A 14,618-nucleotide genomic window follows, 5' to 3' on the forward strand; every position below is an offset into this window, starting at 1 on the left:
TTTGTCTTATTATTTATTTTGAGAGAGGGAAAGAGGAGAGCGGGGAGGGGCCGAGAGAGATGGGAGAGACACAGGGAGTCCCAAGCATTGTCGGGGCAGAGCCCAACGCGGGGCTCGATCTCACGAACTCCGAGATCGTGACCTGAGCTGAAATCAGGAGTCAGACGCCCGACCGACTGAGCCGCCCAGGAGCCCCTCATTTATTTAATTCTTACAACAGCTCTATGAGGCAACTCACTTTCTTCCCATTTTACAAGTGAGGAGTGTGAGGGAGAGGAGGTTGTGTAACTTGCTTAAGGGCATCTGGCTCGTCACGGTCGGATTTGGAATCGGGCAGTGTGGCTCCAGTGTGCTTTCCTGTCACCCCTACTTTACGGAGCTTCTCTATGAAATGGCTGCCAGAGGACAGCCCTGAGAGGACACAGCTTTTGCCAGAAGTGAGCAGTGGAAAAGAATGAATGGATAAAAAAATAGACGGCAATTAAAAAATCATGGCTGTGGGGGCACCTGGGTGGCTCAGTCGGTTAAGCGTCCGACTTCGGCTCAGGTCACGATCTCACGGTTCGTGAGTTCGAGCCCCGTGTTGGGTTCTGGGCTGACAGCTCAGGGCCTGGATCCTGCTTCGGATGCTGTGTCTCCCTCTCTCTCTGCCTCTCTCTCTCTCTCTCTCTCAATGATAAAACAATAAATAAACACTAAAAAAAAAAAAAAAAAATCATGGTTTTGTGTGCTCTCAACCTGGGCTTGGACCCCAGCTCTGCCACTGACTACCTGTGTGAACTTGAAACCTGCACATGTGTTGTTCATCTGCAAAAAGAGCTCAAACCTATACCTCGGGCTGTCTGGTACAGAAAGAGCGCTCACTGGTTATTAAACATTCTTCCCTTTCTTTAGAGTCTTCTTCCTGTTCTCATCGAGGAGGTAAACAAAGTGGACTCCTTGAAAACAAATACACCTAGGCTTCTGCCTCGGGACGATGGTGTAAATGCACTTGCTAAACGCAGTGAAAACCCCCTGGACATTACATCTGTAACATCTAAAAGGTGGAGTGGAAAAGGTGGACCAGGCAGGCCCTTGGGAGCCAAAGCATAACAAAGCAGTGAGGAGAAGCAGCCAGCTGACTGGAAACTCCTAAGACAAGCAGATTTTGTCAAAAGCCCCCTAAAACACCCATTCTCTCTAGCCAGAGGACCAGGAAAAAGGCAGCATGCATAGCAAGACCGGAAATGTTTCGATAATAACCTCCCTTTCCTGGCCAATAACTGCAGAAAACACTGTGGCCCCATCTCCACCCATTCCAGCTAAACCTTGAGGGGAGCCCAAACGTCTGCACATTCAAGGCTGTTATGAGGCACCCCAACCTCCTTCTGACTCACTTTACCCAGGGGGATGTCAGAGAAGGCCTAGTGGAGAGTCAGGACTTTCATTCTTGCCTAGCAGTAATGAGGCCAATACCTGGGGTGTCAGTGGAGGCCACATGGGCAGCAGTATCTAGGCACCCTTGACCCCACAAGACAGAGGGGTCTCAGCGGGGAACTCAAGGAAAGCCAGAACTCTACCACATTCAGAACTAATGAGGACCCCCTCCCCTTTCAATGTCAAAAGAAGGCAAGTAGGAAACCCGGACCCCTACCCTCACTGGGCAATAATAAGGCAGCATTCTCTCTCCCCCTGACGGAACGGTCAGGAAGAAAACCAGCTGAAACAGAAGGCTTCAGTAAGATCCAGAATCTCATAATATAATATCCAAAACGTCCACGTTTCAATGGAAAATCACTCCTCCTGACAAAAACCAGGAAAATTTCAACTTGAATGAAACAACAACAACAACAACAACAACAACGAAAAGACACCAACATCTGGATGACGGAGCTATCAGAATTAGCTGACTAAAATTTTAAAGCACCTGTCATAAAGATGCTTCATGAGCAATTACTTGAAACAAATGGAAAAATAGAAGGTCTCATCAAAGAAGTAGAGGATATAAAAAAGAACCAAGTGGAAAACTTCAAATGAAAAACTATACTAACAAAATAAAAACTCACGGGATGAACCCAACAGGAATATTGAGGAGCTTCGGGAAAGCCCCATCTTAAAACAGAGAAAATAGGGGCGCCTGGGTGGCGCAGTCGGTTAAGCGTCCGACTTCAGCCAGGTCACGATCTCGCGTTCTGTGAGTTCAAGCCCCGCATCAGGCTCTGGGCTGATGGCTCGGAGCCTTGAGCCTGTTTCCGATTCTGTGTCTCCCTCGCTCTCTGCCCCTCCCCCGTTCATGCTCTGCCTCTCTCTGTCCCAAAAATAAATAAAAAAACGTTGAAAAAAAAATATTAAAAAAAAAAAACAGAGAAAATAGAAGCAAAAAAAAAGAAATGAACAGAACTTCAGGCCCTTGTCAGACGATAACAAGATATTGAACATTTGTGACATCAGAGCCTTGAAAAGAGTGGAAAGCTGAGGGAGAGGAGGAAGCTGAAAATGTAGTTGAACTAATAACATCTGCAAACTCCCAAAATTAGCAAGAAAAAAATAAACCCACGGATTCAAGACGCTGAGTAAATCTCAAACAGGATAAAATCAAAGAGCCCAAACCAAAATGACACATCATAGTCGTACTTCTAAAAAACTAAATACAAAGAAAAAAAAAGTCCTAAATACCATAAGAGAAAAACAACACCTTATCTACGGTGGAAAAGCAATTCAAATAACAGCGAATTTCTCATCACAAACCATGCAGGCCAGAAAGAAGTGGCACAACATTTTTCAAGTGCTAAAATCAAGACATTTTTGTTTTTCTTTTATTTATTTATTTAGTTTTTGAATCTTTATTATTCAGTCTCTTCAGTTTTTTGGTTTTTGGTTGTTGGTTTTTGTTTTTTTGTTGTTTTTTTTTGTTTGTTTTTTGAGAGAGAGAGAGAGAGAGAGAGAGAGAAAGAAAGAGAGAATCTCAAGTAGGCTCCTTGCTCACTGTGGATCCTGACATGGGGCTGGATCCCATGACTCTGGGATCATGACCTGAGCCAGAATTAGGAGTCAGACGCTCAACCGACTGAGCCACCCAAGTGCCCCGACACATTTTTAGAAGAAGGAAAACTAAGGAAATTTGTCATCAGCAGAACTACCGTAAAGTCTGTCTCATGGAAGGTCTCTAAAAGGGGAAACCTTGAGACATCAAGAAGGAAGAAACAAAAGAAAGAGAGTAGAAATATGGATAAGTACGTTTTCCTTCTCTTGTTGAGTTTTCTAAGTTGTTTGATGATTGAACCAAAATTATAACACTGTGCAATGTGGTTAGAAATGTATATAAAAGGATTATTTAAGACAATTATATTATAAACAGGGATAGTAAAAAAAAAAAAAAAAATTAAGACTCCTACACTTCACTTGAACCAACAGAATGTCCATACCAGTAGCTTGTGATGTTACAGATACATAATGTAATATTAAACAAACACTAAATAAGCAAACACTAAATAAACTATATCAAGAGATACCAAGAGACACACTCAAAAACTCTACAGAGAAATCAAAACAGAATTCTAAAAAATGCTCAATTAGCCCACATGAAGGTAGGAAAAAGAACACAGAAACAAAAAGTAGGAAAACAAACAGAAAACAAAAATCAAGTGTTTAATAAAAAATAAGCACTTAACCCTTAAGATATGAACAATTTCATTAAATGTCAATGGTTTAAAAACACTAATTAAGGGGTACTGGCTGGCTTAGTCAGTAGAACACGTGACTCTTGATCTCAGTGTTGTGAGTTCAAGCCCCAGTTTGGGCACAGAGCTTACTTAAAAATATATATGCACACCAATTAAAAGACAAACTAGAAAACATGATCCAACTATATGCTGTCTGTAAGAACCTTACTTCAAATATAATGATATAAGTAAGTTGAAAATAAAAAGATGGATAAAGAAAATTAATAATAAAGATGATTAATGCAAACAATCAAAAGAAAGCAGAGAGACCATATTAATATCAGATAAAGTAGACTTCTGAGTGAAGAAAATTACTAGAGACCTAGAGGGACTTTATATTAAAAAAGAGTTCATCTTACCAAGAAGACATAGCAGTTGTAAATGTGTATGCACCAGTCAACATAGCTGCGAAATATGTAAAGCAAAACCTCATGGAACTAAAGGAGAAAAAGACACATCACCAGTTGTAATTATAATAAACTCTAACATCCCTCCCCAACAACAGGTAAAACAACTAGGCAGAAAATCAGGATATAAAAGAACTCAACAACACCATCAATTAATAGCATCTAACCGACAATTATAGAATACTCAACGACAGCAGAATACCCACTCTTTTTAAATATGCAAAGATCAAATACTAATAGAGATCCTATTCTGAGCCATAAAATAAGCCTCAACAAATGTAAAAGAATTTAAATCATACAGAGTATATTCTCTGACCACAATGGAATCTAACTAGAAATCAGTAACAGAAAAAATGGAAACAGCTCCAAGCACTTGGAAACTAAACAACACATTTCTAAATAACTCGTGGGTCAAAGAAGAAGTCTTAAGGGAAATTTTTTAAGAACACATTGAATTGAGTGAGAATGAAAGTGCAATCATCAAAGTTTGTGGGACACACTAAAGCACTGTTGAAAGGAAAATTTAAAGCACTAAATGTTTACATTAGAAAAGAGGAAAAATTTCACATCAGTAATCTAAGTTCCCATCTCAAGAACCTAGAGAAAAATAAACTTAAAGCAAAACAGAAGGAAGGAAACAATAAAGATAAGAGCAGATATCAGTGAAATTGAAAAAAAAAAACAGTAGAGAAAATCAAGGGGAAAACATGGTTCTTTGAAAAGGTGGATGAAATTGACAACCCTCTATTCAGGCTGACCAGAGCAAAAAAGGAGAAAACACAAATCGCCAATATCAGGAACGAAACAGGACATCACTGCAGATTCTGAAGACATAAGAGGTTAATAAATCAATATTACAAACAATGCTACACATATACATTTGACAGCTTAGATGAATTTTGAATTTCTCAAAAAGCACAAATGGCAGCTTATCCAATATGAAATAGCCCTAAACCTATTCAGCAAATGGAATTCATAATTTTAAAATTCTCAAATAAGGAATTGGGACCATGATTACCTTCATTGACTTTCACATCCGACTATGAGGGTTACACTGCAGAATTCTCCCAAACGTTTAAAGAAGATTTAACAGCAATTCTAGACAATATCTTCCAGAACACAGGAAGGAATACTTTCCCAATTCATTCAATAAAGCTTGTGCAACTCTGATATTCTAAACTTTATTTTATTTTATTTTTTTATTTTTTTACATTTATTTTTTTCTGAGAGACAGAGAGAGACAGAGCACAAGTAGGGGAGAGGCAGAGAGAGAATGAGACACAGAACCCGAAACAGGCTCCAGGCTCTGAGCTGTCAGCACAGAGCCCAACGCGGGACTCAAGCCCACAAACTGCGAGATCATGACCTGAGCCGAAGTTGGACGCTTAACCGACTGAGCCACCCAGGCGCCTCCGATATTCTAAACTTTATACAGAGAGGCCAAGGAACCAAATAGGTTACCTAATTTGAAAAGGAAGAACAATGTCGGAACCAGAGGAATAAATGGATTCCAGGGCTTCAGAGAGAGCCACGGTAATAAAAATGGCGTGATATTGGTGAAGAAATGGGACAGATCAGAGAACAGAGAAACAGACCCACACAAACGTGCCTGACTGTTGACAAAGGTGCACAAGCAATTCCGTGAAGAAAGGACGACCTTTTCAATGAAGGGTGCTGCAGCAATCGGGTATTCCTAGGCAAAAACGTGAACCCCAGCCTACATCTTACACTTTATGCAAAATTAACTCAAAATGCAGCACACACATTAATATAAAACTCAAAATGATAAAACCTTAAAAAAAAAGAAAAAACCAAGAGAAAAACCTCAGGAGGTAGGCAGGGCTAGGCAAGGAGCTCTTAGACTTGACACCAAAAGCACAATTCCAAACAGAGAAAATGGAAACAAGGCACTTAATCCGATAACAAGCTTTTGGTCTACGAAGGACCAAGAAACGAGGGAAAAACAAGCCACAGAGGGTGAGAAGATCTTTGCAAACCACACAACCAACAACGGACTAGTATCCGGAAAATATAAATAAAGAACTCTCAAGGCAAACAATCCAATTAGAAGCTGGGCAAGAGACATGACGAGACATTTCACCGAAGAGAGTAAATGGACGGCCACCAAGCACGTGAAAAGATGATCGGCGTCACTAGTCAAGTGGGAGATGCTAATTGAAGCTCCAGTGTGATACCTCGACATGCCCAGCAGAATAGCTAAAAGGAAAAAGTGCTGATAAGGATGTGGATGTTTTAAACACCGCCGGTAGGAATGTCAAATGGCACAGCTGCTCGGAAACACGATTTGTAGTTTCTTGTAAAACTTGAGGCATGCACCTACCACACCACCCATCCACTGCTCTTCTTGACATTTATCCCAGAGAAAGAAAAACGTGGGGAGACACAGAATCCGAAGCAGACTCCAGGCTTCGAGCTGTCAGCCCAGAGCCTGATGCGGGGCTCCAGCTCACAAACCACGAGATCGTGACCTGAGCTGAAGTCGGACGCTTAACCGACTGAGCCACCCAGGCGCCCCCATGTATATAACATTCTTGGCTGTGGCTATAGAAAGGCAACATGAGGGATCCTTAGAGTGATAGAATTGTTCTACATCTTGACTGTATCAGTGTCAATACCCTGGTTGTGATATTGTACTACAGTTTTCCAACAGATTACTATTGGGGAAAACTACGTAAAGGGTACATGGGATCTCTTAACTATTACTCACAACTCCATGTGTATCTATGATTATCTCAAAATAAAAAGGTTAAGACAAAACAAACACTGATATCGATTTGTTTCCTGTATCCCAGAATCCACAAGTTATATCATTGTTTTATTTTGCATTTATTTGGGGTTATTTTAACATTTATTTCTTTTCTGGGGGGGGGGGGGGGCAAGTGCGTGCACCAGCGCATGTGCGTGAGTGGGGAAGGGGCATAGAGAGGGACAGAGAATCCCAAGCAGGCTCCACACTGTCAGCACAGAAGTCAATGAGGGTTCCATCTCATGTACCGTAAGATCATGACCTGAGCTGAAATCCAAAGTCAGATGCTTAACCAACTGAGCCACCCAAGCGTCCCATATTTTGCATTTATTTGAATGTTGCAGGTTGGGGATCTTTTCATATTGGTATCATTCTGTTCTATTTTTTCTGGTATATCCTTTGCCTGTGTTTCTATTTAGTCGCCTTTTTCTTATCAACATGTAAGAACTCTTTATATACTATAGGTGTCTATCACATTGTACATATTATGTATATGGCTCTAAGGCGAGAGTTGATTTCTGTTCATCAAGTTCCAAAAATGTTAACAAGTCAGCTTGGGCCTGGTCATTGTAGACACAGCTGTGTGAGATCTTCACTGACGTGAGCCCCAGTGGGAGGCGCTGAGCCCCTCGATCTTGTTTGATCATTCCACTCCATCCATGTAGAAGGCGAGTAACTGAGCCCGGGTCAGAATTCCAGTCTATCTGATACCAACTCCATGATTTTTTTTTTTTTTTACTATGTTATATTATTCTCAGTGCCACTTATGGCTAACTGCAGATACAGGTGATTTGCATAGGTCAACATTGTTGTCAAAAATAATACTGATCATAGCGAATTTATTGACGTGCCAACTAAGTAAACTGCATACGTTGTCGTGTGTAATCCTCACCAAAACTTTAATTGTTATTATTTCCATTTTGTTAATTGAGAAATCAGATTCTTCTTTTTAAAAGTTTTTAAATTTTATTTTAGGGAGAGAGAGAGCACGAGTTGGGGAGAGGGGCAAAGGGAGAGAGACAGAGAATCTCCAGCAGGCTCCATACCCAGAGCGGAGTCTGATGCAGGGCTCATTCCCACGGCCCTGGGATCATGACCTGAGCCGAAATCAAGAGTCAGACGCTCAACCAACTGAGCCACCCAGGCACCCCGAGGAATCAGAATCTTAAATCAGTTAAGTAACTTGTCCAAGGCCACAGAACTAACAAATGGTGAGCTCAACTCAAACCCAGCTGCCCAGGCACCAAAGCGCTAAGAAAGTGTTGGGTTCCAGGTACCACTAGGAGACCTGCTGTAAATCAGATCCCTCACCCAAGCCAACCCTTGTGCGTCCAAGTCATGTCTCAGCACTTGCCAAAACAGAATGCCTACTCTCTGGGGTGGAATGGGCATTCTCTCCAGCCCCTGATAACTGTCAGGAGACAGGAAATTCAAAGAAGGAAGAGAAAAATCACAAATTCCTTCACGTGAGAAAGAGAGATCTAGAAATCTCTGAGGTCATATATGCAAATACCTCTCCAGGTATGAGTCAGAGGGTTCATTGAGAACATCAGAATAGATTTATTTCTAGATAAACACCAGAGCAGAAGAAAATATAGTTATCTGACCTATGAAACACATAAAAGAGAGTTCATATACTTTTTCTGTGTGTGTGTGGAAAGTATGCAGGAAGGCTTTTTAAAATTGTGATTAATTTGGGGGTGCCTGGGTGGCCCAGCTGGTTTAGCATCGGACTCTTTTTCTTTTTTTTAATGTTTATTTCTTTATTTTCACACAGAGAGAAAGAGAGAGCAAGTAGGGGAGGGGCAGAGAGAGAGGGAGAGAGAGAATTCCGAGCGGGCTCCACACTGTCAGTGGGGCCCAAACTCACGAACGGGGATCATGACCCCAGCTGAAACCAAAAGTCAGATGCTTAACTGACTGAGGCACATGGGCATCTGACTCTTGAGCCCTATGTCGGGCTCTGCGTTGAGCATGAGCCTGCTTGAGATTCTCTCTCTCTCCCTCTGCCCCTCTCCCTGGTTCATACTCTCTCACTCTCTCAAACAAAATTTGTAATTAATTTTTTTAACCTCAGTAATACAAATAAAAATTGAGAACAGTGCTAAAAGTTTATAACAAAATATAGCTGTTCCTTATCCCCAACCCTCATATCAGTCCCACATTCCAGAAAAGATCGCCGGAAATACTTTTAGTTGGTTTTCCCCTCTGGCATTTATCATCCAAAATTCTAAATAGTATGCTCATTCTGCTATTTATCAACTCGCGAATTTTATTTGTGATTGACTTCCTGTTGAGATGGTTGGGGATTTAGTTCTCTTATCCCTCCCCCATTCCTCTCAAAACAATTGTAACATAAAAAGTGTTGTATGTTTCTTTCCTGGAACTGTCTTTTCTCTTTCTTGGGTGTTTTCCTTTATATGCTGTATTTGCTTACTCTTCAATGTGCCTATAGTTGCATTTTTCCAAATGTCCCTATGGATCTTCCCAGGGACTTTCCCGAATCCCCACTGTGCCATTGGTTTCTTCTCCCATTTTATCCTACCCCAGACCAGCCCTGCTGCACCCTCATTCTTCCTGCCCCAATCTGCTCTTTAGGCAAAAGTTATTATCCTTGGATTTCCCTTTTCTACCCTCCTGGAAGGAACTCTTATTTCTTGGACCCCACGTCATAGTTTCTTAGTTTCCTCTGTTTTGCTAAAGCATACATACCCTGCAGTAACTTTCTACCAAAGGATGCTTGGGAGGGGATGTCCTTTAGTTCTTGCGTGTCTGAAGAGTTTTCACTCTACTCCTACACTTGCATGATCATTTGCTGGGTAAGGAAGTCTGAGCTGAATCTCATTTTCTTTTAGAATTTAAAGACATGGCTCCAGTGTCTTCAAGCATTTACTTCTGCTGTTGAGAAGTCTGAAGGCATTAGGATCCTTCGTCCTTTTTGAAATGACCTCTCCTTCCCTTGCCGCCTTTCTCCCTCTATCTCTCTCTCTCTCCGCCCCTCTGTCCCCCTTCTCCGGGATTTTTCCTTTATCTTTAAAGGTTTGAAATTTCGTGATGTGTGATTCTTTTTTTTTTTTTTTAATTCATACTCTTTTTTTAAGTCTATTTATTTATTTATTTATTTTGAGAGAGAGGGAGAAAGGCGGGGGAAGGGCAGAGGGAGAGGGAGAGAGAATGTCAATCAGGCTTCACACCCAGCTTGGAGCCCAACTTGGGACTCAGTCTCACAACCTTGGGATCATGACCTAAGCTGAAACCAAGAGTCGGTCACCCAACCAACTGAGTCACCCAGATGCCCCTTTACTCTTGTATTCATTTGGCATTTTCAGTCTTGAGAGTTAAGGCTTTCGGTTCTGAGAAACCTTTTCCGTAATGTAGTAGGTTGAATCATATGAAATTGCTTATGTCTAACCTTTGTTGAGCCTATAAAAACAGCAATTTCATATTTTTCAAGCCAATATCTTTGATGATTTTCTTCCCTCTGTTTTCCCTTTTCCTTTCTGGAACCCCTTATTAATCAGAAGTTGAATCTCCCCTGTTGAAGGTCCCCTGTCAATGCCCTAGATCTTCCAGTGGGAACAAATCTGTTGCGACCTTTCTGAAAACAGTTTGTCTGGTGGTATTAAAGATTTTGGAAACACATACGTACTTTGATTTATTAATTCCATGTCTAATCTCCAGGAGATGTCGAAACATGTTGTAAAAAATGTATGTTCAAGACTATTTTTGCGACACAATTTACCATGGAAAAACATTGAAGTAACCCAAATTCCAAATTAAGGAAGCAGTTAAATACAGTCAGAGGTTCGGTATGATGAACTGTTATGTGCTGAAATGGCATTTATGAGGAAATTCTCAATTGCAAATAAGGGAAGAGACTCCTCTCTGCCTTTTGTTTCAGCATTTGTCTTTTTCAAATATATGTAAATCTTCGTAATGACCGGTCTCACAACTGAGGACCCGTTTCCTCAAGGACCTGAGAGCCATCTTTTGGAAATGCTCATGTCATCAAAGGAGATAGCTCCTAACTTTGGGAGGCTGAGAACCTATCGCTGTTGGGCCCCTTGTTCCAATTTAAAATGAGCAGTTTGGGGGCGCCTGGGTAGCTCAGTCGGTTGAGTGTCCAACTCTTGTTTTCTGCTCGGGTCGCGATCTCGAGGTTCATGAGATCGAGCCCCGCAACGGGCTCTGCGCTGATAACGCAGAGCCCGCTTCAGATCCTCCGCCCCCCTCTCTCCGCCCCTCCCCACCTCGTGCTCTCTCTCTCTCTCTCAAAATAAATAAACTTAAAAAAATTGTTTTTAAATAAATAAATAAAATAAAATGAGTTTTCCTCTGGATAAAGCCAACACAAGGGGTCTCCCCAGTTAGTTTGATGAAGTTAGAATGAACTACGTTTGACAAAAGGTACCTCTTACTGGAGGACTCGTTACTGTTTACCTCGAGAACATCTGTGTAATGGGTTGTATCTGCCGGGCTGTGTAAAGGGGGCGAGATCACTGCCTTTGCAATCTCTTGAATGCATTGAGGCACAACACATCCTGGTGTCATGCTTATTCAATAATGAAACTGCTTCCATTCTTTCCATTCTCCACTACCTTTGCAGAGAGATTCTTGGGGTCAGGAGAAGATTTTGCTTTTTTAAACTACCCTTCCCCAACAGGGGCGCTCCGCCAAAATGACGTCAGGGGTTGCCTCTGGGCGGAAGCGGAATCCCATCCGTTGAGACGCCGGCTCCGCGATGAGTTTTTCATACCAGGGAGCAAAAGTTCGCATGCGTGCCCGACCTCGGAAATCTCATGGTTCTCTTCAGACCCTCTTTGAGATCCTTTTCAGCCTGGCCTGTGTTTCGCGGCCCCAAACATTAGAGATGTCACCGGACGTCTGGCCCGTTTCTTGCCTCGTCTTCCCACGGGCAACAGCAGCTTCTCACTACTTGAAACACAGGCAGTTGTCACCTCCTCCTGTCTGAGGACACCTCGCAAGCACAGGGTATGATGAGTTTCCAAGATGCCCCAGCTGCCATCCCTGATCAGACCCTGTGGGCAGCCTACCCAGAGTCGGCCGGCAGATGTGACAATCTAAAGTGGCATAATTCACGGAGACGGCATTCCATCACCTTTGCCACATCCACTCACCACTGGTGAGAAGCATCTCCCAGGTTCTGCTCACACTCGAGGGCAGGGGATCACCGCGAGGGGCTCACGGGGACCGTCTCCGGGTCTGTCGGCCAGACTGTCACCTCTGAGACCTTCATTACACACAGGCGCCCATTGCTTCCCTCCTTCCCAGCCAGAGTGCCCGGTGCCGGTTCACGCACTCACCACGATTGTGACCCGCAGGCCCCCAGCCCAACCTCTGCCCCGAATACTGCCCGCGTCGGCCTCCCCAGGGACGACAGGAAGGCTTCAGGACATCAGGCCCACAGCACCGGGAGACACAGCAGCTCTGGGTCTAAGTGTGACCCGCTCGCACCCGTGGAGACTCGGGCTTTCCCAGCAGCTCCCCAGAGAGCCCAGGTGACCCAAGCTGGAAGTGCAAGGAAGTGAATGCCCCACGGAGGACGTGTTGACCCAAGAGGAGAGAAAGAGCTGAGATGGAATTGCTTGCTCTTCGTCCCTGCTGCCGACAGTTCTAAAGCCACGCGGGCTCCAGCTTCCCTCACCTCTCCACATTTGCCTTCCGAGCTCAGAGGATTTCTCTTGCCTTCCTGCCAAAGCCACTTATTTCAAAAGATGCTTTCAAATAATTACCCAGCGTCTTAGGTGTTCTGTACCAAGAGCTTGCCTCTAGCCATTCTTGCTGCCTATAATGCCTAGAAATCGCTTCTTTTCTCCTTCCATTTTTCTCTCTCCCTCTTTGTTTTTCCCTCACATCCCTCCCAGAATATGACGTAGGTGCGTCTCAGGGAAGTTTCCAGCCTGAACCTCTGGGATTCAAACCTCTGCCACCCCCACCCCAGTCCCAGCTCAGGGTTCCGGGTAGTGTTATCTCCAAGAGAATTGAATCGCTCTGTTAGAACTGGCAAAGAATGGCAAGGACGCTAGTACAGAGCTGGGAAGGTCTTAGGGGAGGACACGGTCGCTCCTCCTTATCGTGCAGCATCGGAACCTGAGGCACAGCGTGTGGGCTCAGCATCCAGACAGCCAGCACCTTCTTCTCACACACAACTGTAGCGAGGGTGGAAAGAATGACTGAAACACATGTTTTAAATAGCTGCCAGCAACCGCTACCAGTCGATCTAGGTATGGCTTATTCATGGCGGAGAGAAGGCATACGGAGTCGTTTGCTCATCGTGAAACTCCACATGAGGTCATCCAACGAGACCCAGCGTCAGCCTGTGTGCCCTCCAATACCTATACCTCAGAATCAATTATCCTAAACAAATGGAGGGTCAGGGAAAGAGCAGGGACTACTGGGGTTTGGGGGGTGGGGGAGGGTTCCTGAAGATCTTCCAGACTGTGCCTCCAGCTCAGATGTCACCAGTGGGTATTCCTCTGTGGCCTGGCCACCCACAGTGCAGCCCAAGCCTTTGGAGGCAAAGCCTGCCTTTGGAATGGGGACCCTTCCATGCAGAGCCCAATTAAAGGAAGTCTCAAGATGGTTCGAGAAGTTTTTCCACCTGGGCCTCCAGGGAAAGCTCCCCACGGGACGGGCTCAACCCTTGGCCCCCTTGTCTGGCTGCCTTGCCCCGCGCACAACACACATGGGCTCCGTGGATATTTCCCGGGACGCTGGGCAGCCTGTGTGTGGACCACGTGGCCTCATGCTTCCCCTTCCCACCAGACCCACTGATCTTTTAACTTCTGTATCTCCCCTCCTCAGTCCCTGCCTCCTACAGTCTTCAGCAGATCCCTCGTCTACTCCTAACACTTTACCATTTTCAGCCTTTGGCAAACTCAATGAGTCAAGGTTAATATCATTTCTTTTTTTTTTTTTAAGTTTATTTATTTATTTTGAGAGAGACAGGGAGACCATAAGTTGGGGAGGGGCAGAGAGAGAGAGAGAGAGAGAGAGAGAGAGAATCCCGAGCAGGCTCCACACTGTCAGTGCAGAGTCCGACACGGGGCTCAAACTCACAAAGCTGTGGGATCGTGATCTGAGCTGAAATCCAGAGTCGGATACTTAACCAACTGAGCCACCCAGGCACTCCAATGTTAATGTCATTTCTGTGTGTTTCTGTGCGAGGCAGAAGCCTCGCGAAGCAGATCTTGTGGTGTGTGCCCATCAGGTTACAAGAGGGGCCTGCGTAGGGCTTCCTGTTGTGAGGGGGCAGGAGGGGCGTGTGCGGCATCACCTAGGTGTTAGCACTACCCCCTCAGAGCGCAGCCTCAGCCCTCTCTCACAGCAGTCCTTCTGACTAGGCTACTCCCTCCTGAGTCTGGGAGCTCAGCTCTGTCTGTCTATGTACCCGAGAACTCTCTTGCCGGTTCAATCCTCCTGGGAGAGGGAAAGGGGACAGCGGGCACCTCAGAATGCTAGGTGGGGCCCCCCCACAGTGTCTTCAGCCTGGACAGAAGGGATGACACCTGCCTTACGGAGTCTGCCTGGCCTTGCCCAGCTTGCTGGCCCTTCTGAGCACAACTGCTTGAGGTTCCGTGCCCCCTTGCCCCTGTTCTCTGTCGGGGAGAACATTTCCCCCTACTCCCCTTAGTTCTTCGGCCAGCCTAATAGTTAAATTGACATAGGACAGATTGATAGGAGCAAAAACATGTCATTAAGAATATATGGGGACCCCTCAGA

Source organism: Panthera pardus, unplaced genomic scaffold (genome assembly GCF_024362965.1).
Source record: "Panthera pardus isolate Hobbes unplaced genomic scaffold, ASM2436296v1 HiC_scaffold_16, whole genome shotgun sequence".
In the NCBI taxonomy this organism is placed as follows: Eukaryota; Metazoa; Chordata; class Mammalia; order Carnivora; family Felidae; genus Panthera; species Panthera pardus.